At 42.3% G+C, this 11660-nt stretch overlaps 1 pseudogene; it reads left to right on the top strand.

Annotated features, from left to right (window-relative positions):
• Positions 1-8540, top strand: part of LOC111967115 (A disintegrin and metalloproteinase with thrombospondin motifs 2-like) — a 43785-nt pseudogene extending 35245 nt beyond the window's left edge.
• The last annotated feature ends 3120 nt before the right edge of the window (positions 8541-11660 follow it).

The raw sequence follows: 11660 nt of genomic DNA, 5'->3' as shown, positions 1-11660 counted from the left end.
CAAGGTGGGATGGGCTACAGGACAATAGTAAAGCAGCATATGAGAAGGCCAACAAACTGTTGGCGCAATTAATTGAAAATGGCAAAAGTTCAAGAGACGGTCAATCACCCTGGTCTGGGGCTCATCGCAAGATCTCACCTCGTGGGCGAATCAAGATGAGCATGCAGGAAGGTGATGGAGCGAACTCGCCCAGATACAGCGGCAGACACCTTGGTCAATGAACTGAAGAGAGCTGGGACCACAGTTCATCAAAGAAAGACCATATAGTAACCACACCACGCCCAGGATATAAATCCTCAGCGCACGCAAGTCCCCCTGCTCAATCCAGCCGCATGATCATCACCCGTCTGAAGTTTTAGCCAATGACCATCTGGATGATCCAGAGAGGAATGTGGAGAAGTCATTGGTCTGATGAGGACCAAAAATGAAAGAGTTTTTGTCTAACTCCACTCCCGTGTTTGGAGAAAGAGAAGGATTAGTTAAACAACCCCAAGAACCATTCTCTATCCGTGAAGCTTGGAGTGAAACAATCATCTTTGGGGATGCTTTTCTGCAAAGGAGGACAGGACGACTGCACCGTATTGGAGGGGATGGATGGGCGCATGCATCGCGGATCTTGGCCAACAACTCCTTCCCCTCAGTAAGATGATTGAAGATAGGTCGTGGCTGGGTCTTCCAGCATGACAACGCCCGAAACACACAGCCAGGCCAACTTAAGGAGTGGCTCCGTAAGAAGCAAACTCAAGGTCCTGGAGTGCGCTAGCCAGGTCTCCAGACCTGAAACCCAAATTAAAATCTTTTGGAGGAGCGAAAGTCCGCTATTGCCCAGCGACAGCCCGAAACCTGAAGGATCTGAGAACATTGTGTATGAGGAGTGGCCAAAAATCCCTGCCTGCAGTGCTGCTGCCAATATATGCGTCAAGAACTACAGGAAACGTATGATCACTGTAATTGCAAACAAAGGTTTCCTGTACAAATTATTAAGTTCTGCTTTTCTGATGTATCAAATACTTATGTCATGCAATAAAATGCAAATTAATTACTTAAAAATCATACAATGTGATTTTCTGGATTTTTGTTTTAGATTCCGTCTCTCACAGTTGAAGTGTACCTGTGATAAAAATTACAGACCTCTACATGCTTTGTAAGTAGGAAAACCTGCAAAATCGGCAGTGTATCAAATACTTGTTCTCCCCACTGTATATACAGTACCAGTCAAAAGTTTGGACACACCTACTCATTCAAGGTTTTTTCTTTATTTGTACTATTAAATAATAATAGTATAATACTAGAATAATAGTGAAGACATCAAAACTATGAAATAACACATATGGAATCATGTAGTAACCATAAAAGTGTTGAATAATCTAAATATATTTTATATTTTATATTCTTCAAAGTAGCCACCCTTTGCCTTGATGACAGCTTTGCACACTCTTGGCATTATCTTAAGCAGCTTCACCTGGAAGGCTTTTCCAACAGTCTTAAAGGAGTTCCCACATATGTTGAGTTGGCTGCTTTCTCTTCACTCTGCGGTCCAACTCATCCCAAACCATCTCAATTGGGTTGAGGTCGGGGGATTGTGGAGGCCACGTCATCTGATGCAGCACCATCACTCTCCTTCTTGGTAAAATAGCCCTTGAGGTGTGTTTTGGGAGGTGTGTTTTGGGTCATTGTCCTGTTGAAAAACAAATGATAGTCCCACTAAACGCAAACCAGATGGGATGGCATATCGCTGCAGAATGCTGTGGTAGCCATGCTGGTTAAGTGTGCCTTGAATTATAAATAAATCATAGACAATGTCATCAGAAAAGCACCCCCACACCATCACACCTCCTCCTCCATGCTTCACGGTGGGAACCACACGTGCGGAGATCATCCGTTCACCTACTCTGCGTCTCACAAAGACTCATCAGACAAAGTACAGATTTCCACCGGTCTAATGTCCATTGCTCATGTTTCTTGGCACAAGCAAGTCTCTTCTTCTTATGTGTGTCCATTATTAGTGGTTTCCTTGCAGCAATTCGACCATGAAGTCCTGATTCACGCAGTCTACTCTGAACAGTTGATGTTTAGATCTGTCTGTTACTTGAACTCTGTGAAGCATTTATTTGGGCTCTAATCTGAGGTGCATTTAACTCTAATGAACATATCCTTTGCAACAGAGGTAACTCTGGGTCTTCCTTTCCTGTGGCTGTCCTCATGAGAGACAGTTTTGTCATAGCGCTTGATGGTTATTGCGACTGCACTTAAAGAAACGTTCAAATGTCTTGATATTTTCCGGATTGACTGATCTTCATGTCTTAAAGTAATGATGGACTGTCATTTATCTTTGGTTATTTGAGCTGTTCTTGCCATAATAGGGTCTTGGTCTTTTACCAAATATGGCTATCGTCTGTATACCACCCCTACCTTGTCACAACACAACTGATTGGCTCAAACGCATTAAGAAGGAAAAATATTCCACAAATTAACTTTTAACAAGGCACACCTGTTAATTGAAATGCATTCCAGGTGACTACCTCATGAAGATGGTTGGGAGAATGCCAAGAGTGTGCAAAGCTGTCATCAAGGCTAAGGGTGGCTACTTTGAAGAATCTCAAATATAAAATATATTTGAATTTGTTTAACACTGTTTTGGTTACTACATGATTCCATATGTGTTATTTCATAGTTTTGATGTCTTCACTTTTATTCTACAATGTAGACAATAGTACAAATAAAGAAAAATCCTTGAATGATTAGGTGTGTCCAACATTTTGACTGGTACTGTATATATAATGTATATGAAAATCTATATGAGTAACAATAATATGAATAATAATAATGTTTTACCATGAATAAGCTGTAGTTCATTATAACCTACAGACTGCTATTGATCACTTCGATCCTTGACTGTTATGTGTATTTTTTGTTATTTATTTTACATGAGTAATACAGAAGTTAATATTTATTAAGAGTAAAGTGTCAGGGGGGAAGGGGTATAGACCTATATTATGCAGGACTTGGTCAGTTAGTTGCCTCTCCATTTTTTTCAGATGGATGGGTTGTTTACTGTTGCTCCTTATTTTCTTTAGGGAATAGGATCACGTTTCTGTCATGCACATTTGCATCCTTACGTGTGTGTGTGTATGTGTGCAAAGGTGCATGTCTGTCTGTCTGTCTGTCTGTCTGTTCGTCTGTCTGTCTGTCTGTCTGTCTGTCTGTTCTGTGGTGTTGTGTGTCGTGTCGTTCGTGTGTGTTGTGTGTGTGTTGTGTGTGTGTGTGTGTGTGTGTGTGTGTGTGTGTGTGTGTGTGTGTGTGTGTGTGTGTGGTGTGTGTGTGTGTGTGGTGTGTGTGTGTGTGTGTGTTGTGTGTGTGTGTGTGTGTGTTGTGTGGTGTTGCGTATGTGTGTTGTACGTTCATTGCAGGCTTTCTCGCTAGACATACATCTGAAACAGAAATACCTCATAAACCTTCATTTGAAAGCATCAGATCTTGTTTTTCCTTTTGTGATGAACATTAAACACATGAACAATGCCTTATCTTGGATTGAATGTAATGGCATTTATCTGTGAAAGAGAAGGCTTTACTCATCAAAACCTTTATTAATCACTTAAAGGCAGCTTCAAACTAACAGGCAAACACAGGCAAACCATCAGAACCTGCAACATGCAAAAGGTTTGGACCGTGGTCTGACCACCGGGTACGGTTTACGAAGGGCCCAGGGTATCGATCGACACTGAGGACAGCATCTAGAAAAACACTTCAGTCTTATCATTGCATTGTGATCACATGTTTCTGTTGTGACTAGTAGCGAGCTATCCGATGTTTCGTGCTGGAGTCGGACGGTAGGAGGCCAATGAAGCTAGACCTTGCAGTGCGATACTGTATATAACGTTGGTGTTGACTATATTTAATAATGTTCATGACTGTTATCTTCTTACTTATGGGGAAAAAATCTATAATATTCTATACTATGGGTAACTGTTTTGTGGCTTCACTAGCCTGCTGGGTGGGGCTGGCTGACGTTGGACGGACGTTGGATTGACGTTGGGGAAACATTCAGAAGGACTATGTGCACTACGTCTATATGCACTTTGATTTATCAGGGAAAAATGTATTCATGTTTTGTAAATGTTTCATATGACACTTAAACGTGCCAATCCAGTTTTTACATCATTCATCATGGAGAATTCTGCATTTTATTTATTCAACTTCAAATCTATTTATTCATTTATGTAAATTTTTCATTTGACTTCTTATCAATTGATTAACTAAACGAATTGATTGGTTTACTTCCCAGTAATGAAGTGTTTTACCAAAGTGACTGTGAACTTGTACCTTTCGATACAGTTTATTTATTTTTCTTAAGACAATAATATATCTATATATTGAGGGGGGAGTACATCTCATTGTTTTAGTTCCTGTCATTATCAACTGCAAAGTTGTATAAATAAAAAAATGTTTTAAAATGCGCTCTCACTCTCTCCTCCTGAGTTTGTGATGGTTTGACTTGGTGTGAGGAGGAGCGCATTACAAACTGCCAGTATAACACAACTCAAAGATTGCTCCAACCTTACAAAGGGTAAAACATTGTCTTATAAAGTGATATTGCCATGAATAATGAAAGACAGATTAAAGAAGATCAAGCCTCTTATCCTGCATAAAAAATATGAACAAAGTTATATTGATATAGTATGTTTACACTAATCTGAAACGAATAAAGAAACACAGATGAGATGTCAGAAACATGTAGTTTGGTCTGCAAAGAGACGAGCAGTGTTGGGGAAGCTACTCTAAAAACAATTTTTTACCAAGCTAACAATTACTTCACACTAAAAAAGGTGAAGCTACACTAAACCTTAAGAAAAATAACTGTTACTGTGAAAAAGTAGTTCACTTCATCCAAACTACTTATCATTTGTAAATCGTAAATGTCTTAGACTACAAACTACAAATTATTATATCACTTTTGGGTCATATGTTAACAGAATGTGTAATTCTGACGATTAAACACAACAACAATTGTGAGAATTATACAGGTGTCGAAAAAGAAAGAAAAGTTTTGCCTACTTCACCCATATATACTTTTTTAAGTAGTGTGTTGTTCCAGTAGTTAGCTACACTGCTACATGGCAAAAAAATGTAATACTACTGAAAATACTACGTAGATTTTAATTTAGTTCAACTACCACAAAGCTACTGCACAATGTAGTTAAATGACTAGTTGAACTACATGTAGTTAACTACTCCCCAAGACTGGAGCCAGGTTACTGTTCCAGCACCACAACAACAAAGAACCCACTCCGCTCTTCTTTCCTTTTAGATGCTACGGACTAATCTATTGACTCTGCTGTCCATGCTGCTTGGGTCTTCTCTTTCTTCTTCTTCCTTCCTGCTCTCGTTGTTAATGGTCTGACATTACTACCTCTACTACTTTACTGGACCGTTTCTAAACACACACACTCCCACAGCGCCATCTCCAGCCCCGCCCAATCTCAGCTCTGTGTTCTCTCCCCCACAGGCAAGCAGCGTTGTCATGGAGACAGGTCAGTGTTCCTTCGCATGGAGGTGCTGATCCGCTACTGCACTCTGCCTGGCTACAAGTGCATGTGCTGCAAATCCTGCAGCAACGTGACAGACAGCAGCCTGAGCACCACTGCCCCTCCCCGGGTCACAGCTGTCCCCCTGCCTCGCCCCCGGCCTCTGCCTCAGCCCAAGGACAACAACACCCTCTTTCAGGCCACGGTGCATCCAAGAAGTACAACACATATACCTTATACCACGCCACGCCCAATGAGCACCGCAGACACTTATACAACACCCCACCCATACTACACCACATACCCCATCCCCATGACCCCAGAGCGCAGTGTGACCCCCAGAGACACAACCAGGAAGTACCCCTCATTCACCCTCTCCACCAGCACCAGCATATACACTATAACTCCCAGCAGCCCTTTCACTGATATCACCTTTGTCAGCAACGACACCACAGGTGCATCAACCACAACTCCCAGTAGCCTATTCTCCATGGATGATGTCATAAAGCCAACTGAAACCAACTACTTTGAGGATGTCACATCGCCCAGTGGAACCATCCCATACACTGATGTCACAATGCTCAGTGGAACTACTGTCCCCAGCGATGACATCATAGATATGACCACCCCTGATTGGCCGGATTTCACAGAGTACATATCTGTGAGGGCCACTGTTCCCACAACAGAACAAACGACAGCCCTGCCTCCCACAACAACCATCGCCACAATGACAACAAAAACCCAAAAACCCACGTGGCCACCAAGCCGCCAGGAGGAGACCAGAGAGAACAACTCCATCGATGATCCCTACAACCGGATCATAGGAGTGGACAACGACATCTCCCAAAACAACTTGATCCCCAGACGAAGCCGTGTGTTCCTCAGGGAGAGAACACGGAACAAACGCATCCAGGAACTCCTGGAGGAGAAGAGGAACTTTCTGTTGAGGTTGAAGCGGGCCCACAGGGGCGCTGTGTGATGACCTTTGACCCCTTTCTCTTATAGAGATGTACCTACGTCTGCTAACAGACTGGAGTTATTATTTAACCCTTAACCTGCCTTGGTGCTCTCTATCAGGCAAAGACCCACCGCACACCCAGAGCCACAGTACAGACATACATACCACCCTGTTGTTTTACACACACACACCAGCCAGCCACACGGCAAACTGAACTATGCGGAGAGAGAACCAAAGCCAGATGTTTGCACAGTTGTTTTGAATAAAAGCGGTTGGTCTTGTTGTACGGCTGAGAGTAGAGCCAGATGAGATTTGGTCCGTACATCCTCCTGGACCTGTACCACAACAAGGGAAACTTTTATCTCTCCAATCCTCCCCCAGTGTGCTTAGGTTTTCAGAGTAAGGCAAATACAGTAAAGATGTATTCTCTTTCATAAGCAGCACATACCTGGATAAGCTCAGGTTGTGACACGTTGGACCTTCAGGACATTAAAGTTGATAAAGCTCAAAGTAGATTTTATTTATTCTATTTAAATTAAGTCTTATTACCAAGCACCATGCCAGGACCTAGGTAAGCTTGCTCATCCCGAACAAGTCTAACATTCCATATTAGATTACAGCCTATGACTGCAGTTGATATGCCCCCTCTTTGAGTCAAACAGACATGAATACCACTCTGGTCACATTGAATGAGACAGGTTAGATAGGAAGGGTCCATATGTGTCTTTGTCTAGGGGTACATCCCTAAGGGCCCTGGTCCGAAGTAATGTGCTGTAAAGGGAATAGACTAGGGTTAATTGCCGAGGTTTACCGTGATTTACCGCCCAAAACCACTCCCTTTTCTCTGGATAAATAACTGCAAGAAACCCGTAAATCATAATAAATGATTTATATGAACAGCATGGCGTGAAATGGAACTGTTACATTATATGCAATGTCTAAATTTGGCTTCTCTACAGCCTCTGCATGATGAATCAACGCTCAGGGTGGGGACAGACCCATCTCAGTGTGGAGCGCAGTTCACAATGCATGTACACCTATCATCTCATTATGGTAACTTGTGACAGGTAGGCCTACATTGATGCAGCATAGCCTATGCTACAGTAAAATAAAGACCGAATGTGTGTCTAATTTACCCATCTCCATCTGGCTTTCGGGGGTCACCTTGTTTTTATAATTGTAAAGATTATTGTATTTTTTATTGCAGCTACAGAGTTTGCTGATAGGCTGTCATATTTCTACTTTTAAACTCGGACAAAACAGAGATGCTTGTTCTAGGTCCCAAGAAACAAAGAGATCTTCTGTTGAATCTGACAATTAATCTTGATGGTTGTAAAGTCGTCTCAAGTAAAACTGTGAAGGACCTCGGCGTTACTCTGGACCCTGATCTCTCTTTTGACGAACATATCAAGACTGTTTCAAGGACAGCTTTTTTCCATCTACGTAACATTGCAAAAATCAGAAACTTTCTGTCCAAAAATGATGCTGAAAAATTAATCCATGCTTTTGTTACTTCTAGGTTAGACTACTGCAATGCTCTACTTTCCGGCTACCCGGATAAAGCACTAAATAAACTTCAGTTAGTGCTAAATACGGCTGCTAGAATCCTGACTAGAACCCAAAAATTTGATCATATTACTCCAGTGCTAGCCTCCCTACACTGGCTTCCTGTTAAGTTTGAAAGAAGAGAGAACACGCGATACAGCAGCCAATAGAACTGGGGTAGTTTGAAAGAAGAGAGAACATGCAAGTGCTCTGGGGGACTATGGAGAGCCATTACTGACAACTCTATTGGATTTTATTGGTGCTCTATTGGATTACGTATGATTTGTAAATGATTTCATGGGCTCCATTTTATCAAACCTAACGGAATAGTAAATCTGAGTGCAGGCGGGAGCGCTATATGTTCAGGGATGTGTCAGAAATATTTTAGCTATTTTCACTATCACAATTATCTGTGCACTCTTATCAATTATCTGTGCGAAAGGCCTAGGTTTTGATGAATAAACAAGTTGTGGGTGTGTGGAAGCCTGGCCCCTCACCGGCCAACCAGACAACACAGTCTCACATTCAATTCGCGCATATATGTACAAAATGTATTTCAGCAGATTTCGTGCGTTTTTGTGCATTTTTGGGCTGGTTTGGGCTGGTTAAATTCATTTGAAAATACACGAATTTCTGTGCTACTTAATTCGTGCGAAAAGACACGAATTTAACCAGTAGGTGACACAAGCCTTTGCAACAACCATATAGAGGCGATAATTTATATTTCATTTTTGTTCTTCTTAATGGCTAATTCAACGTGAATATACAGAAATGTTGTCTTTGTTTAACCATGTTTTAAAATGTGTAGTTGTATGCCTATATGTACTGTTTTAGACCTGCTGAACAGAATTTTTGAGAAAAGACGCACATTTACCTGCGACTTAATTCGTGGGAAATATTGTTTTATTAATGCCAATGCTGTTTTCTGTGCTTGATTTCGCTTAATACTTTGGATACTGGTGCACTTGTAATCAGAACGCCTTTTTGTCATGTAGGCAACCATACACGATTTTCTTCATAACCCATTTCATATTTCGTGGAGCCTAAATTACACCATTTTCTTCATAATGCATGTATTACATGTTAATGTAAAATAATGAATTATGTTGGCTTACACTTATGGCCTTTCCAAGGCCTTTCCATACCTTAAGGGAACATTTTAGCACTCGCCATATGGTTAGTGAGAAACGCCACATTGCAAATGTAAGGTCCCTTACTAGACGTCCTGCAACGTTTCTAAAATTRGCGGACGGCGTCGGGCCGTGCGSAGGGGAGAGATCTTTCAGGAAGTCATCAAACTAAATCTCTCGGACGTTCGGTTTCCGTTTTATAAAAATAACACATTTTGGTCATTTTTCCGCAGTCTAGGAAATTCCCACCAGAGGGAAAATAAATAATATTGCAAATGCACAAGCACATTGCAAATGCATGTGGCCTTTTCTCCTAAARGGAAAATATTTCGAAGACGTAATGGACAGTTGGCCCCGAACAAGATGGCGTCGAGGCCTCAACGCTTTTTGAGTTATGGCCATTTTTCTGGGATTAAAGGTCAAAACGAAAGTAGGGTGCTAATTTGACCGCTTCACGTCAAAGTACATAAGCATACGGTGTCAGGAAAAAAAGAACCAGCCATTTATCTATCGTAATTTAAGAGAAAATCGTACATTGACAAATTGGTCATGTTCACAAAAAGGAGTTAAAAAAAAAGTTACAGATCCAGTTGCAGTGTGTCAGACGAACATTTTTAAGTGGGTCTCGAAGCTCTGCCACTGCATCGCAGTGCTAGCTGCGCCACCAGAGTCTCTGGGTTCGCGCCCAGGCTCTGCCGCAGCCGGCCGCGACCGGGAGGTCCGTTGGCCTAGCGTCGTCCGGGTTAGGGAGGGTTTGGCCGGTAGGGATATCCTTGTCTCATCGCTCTCCAGCGTCCTGTGGCGGGCCGGGGCAGTGGCGCTAGCCAATGGGGCCATGTGCACGGTGTTCCTCCGACACATTGGTGGGCTGGCTTCCGGGTTGGAGGCGCGCTGTGTTAAGAAGCAGTGGGTTGGTTGGGTTGTGCTTCGGAGGACGTGGTTTCGACTCTCTGCTTCCTGAGCCCATACGGGAGTTGTAGCGATGAGACAAGATAGTAATATCTATTGGATACACACGAAGAAAGGGATACAAGGATGGAGTGAAAAAGACGGGGCTTAAAGACACACAAAGCCTGAAATGGCATTGCCATTATCTCCAGGCCGTGCCGAGTTCAACGAGATGCCCGCTTGACCGTAGCTAGCTCGGTCTGAGTGCAGCGACAGGGACAAGAAGAAGGACCCAAATGCCCTTTGACCTCAATTTCATATTTTTTTGCTTTTGGGAGACAGAGAGAGAACCGTTAAGGTTAGAAGCACAATTTGACCTCAGGAACGTTCCTAAGGTCCTCCCGATCTGTGCAAGCCTAACATTGACCGTGTGGCATTAACCCTTAATAGTTAAAAGAAGGTGTTTACATCAAACAGTTTACAATGACATGTCTCCCCATAGGAATACATTCCTGCTCCCCTAAATTAACCTGAAGCCTATGTGGGTTAATAATGCCTTATGAACCTGTCTTTGATGACAATCCATCAGGCCACTATGAGGTCTACCTGTGTCGATTCTAAAGATTCGATTTTAAATCACCCTAAAAGTGTTTGCCATACCCAACCTGCAGTTTGAGAGAAATAGTGCATTCAACCCTATGTAAATCCGTGAGTTCTTAACGTATAGACTTAAAACTCAGGATTCTGTAAAAGCCCACTCAATGAGGATATGTGTTTACTTTCAGCTTCCTGTGCCAACCGGAAGTGCATAATTGGTGTCAAAAGGGCTGTTTCGAAGGGTTAAAAAAGTCAAATCTTTCCAAAACTTAATATATGTGAATAGGCAACCCTCATGAACTGTAATCAGTCATTCATCCATCAGATTTCAAGGAAAAATGTACACACCCACACAGAAAGGATGGAGTGACACACTGAGGGGCTTAGAGGCAGACAGTGCCTTGCATAGTTACTTTTGTTTGAACTTTTAAGAACCGTCAGACTAGAGTTCTGAAACTTTACAAACCTGTTCTAGAGCTCAGGTCGATTAAGCACGGTGAGTTATGTGGCTCTAGAAGGTTCCGACTGATAAAAAGCTCCGGTGCATTTGCATTGACTTCAATTCATTTTGAGCATTACAAAATGGTGACATTTAGAAAAGTCCAGAGTTGCAAGACTAGGTGCATTGAAACCGGCTCGGCCCATAGAGACAGACCCGACATTTCTGTCCGATAGCTCATTCAAGGACCCGTAGCAAGGCATGGAAAAAAGTGGAATTTCAGCACCAATTAAGGTTTTGCTCGGCACCGATGACCTACCGAGCCGAAACTTGGGATTCGAGGTCGCCTCACATAGGGCTAACATAATGTGAAAACTGGACCCGCAGCTAGAACATAACTACGTATTATTTGTTTTATTATGGTTTAAATGGAAGCGCTGTGAATTTTGGGCCTGCTCTGAAATATGTGATAGTTGGCTTCTAAACGAGTTGGAAAAAGTGAGTTTGGAGTCAGATGGTATCAGTTTGGTGTCTGAAAATATCTAATTGGCTGATGGACACTGACTTGCTAGTTGACT

This window comes from Salvelinus sp. IW2-2015, linkage group LG8 (assembly GCF_002910315.2).
Source record: "Salvelinus sp. IW2-2015 linkage group LG8, ASM291031v2, whole genome shotgun sequence".
In the NCBI taxonomy this organism is placed as follows: Eukaryota; Metazoa; Chordata; class Actinopteri; order Salmoniformes; family Salmonidae; genus Salvelinus; species Salvelinus sp. IW2-2015.
The sequence above is the reverse complement of the archived record's forward strand: the minus strand, read 5'-3'. Positions and strand labels throughout refer to the sequence as shown.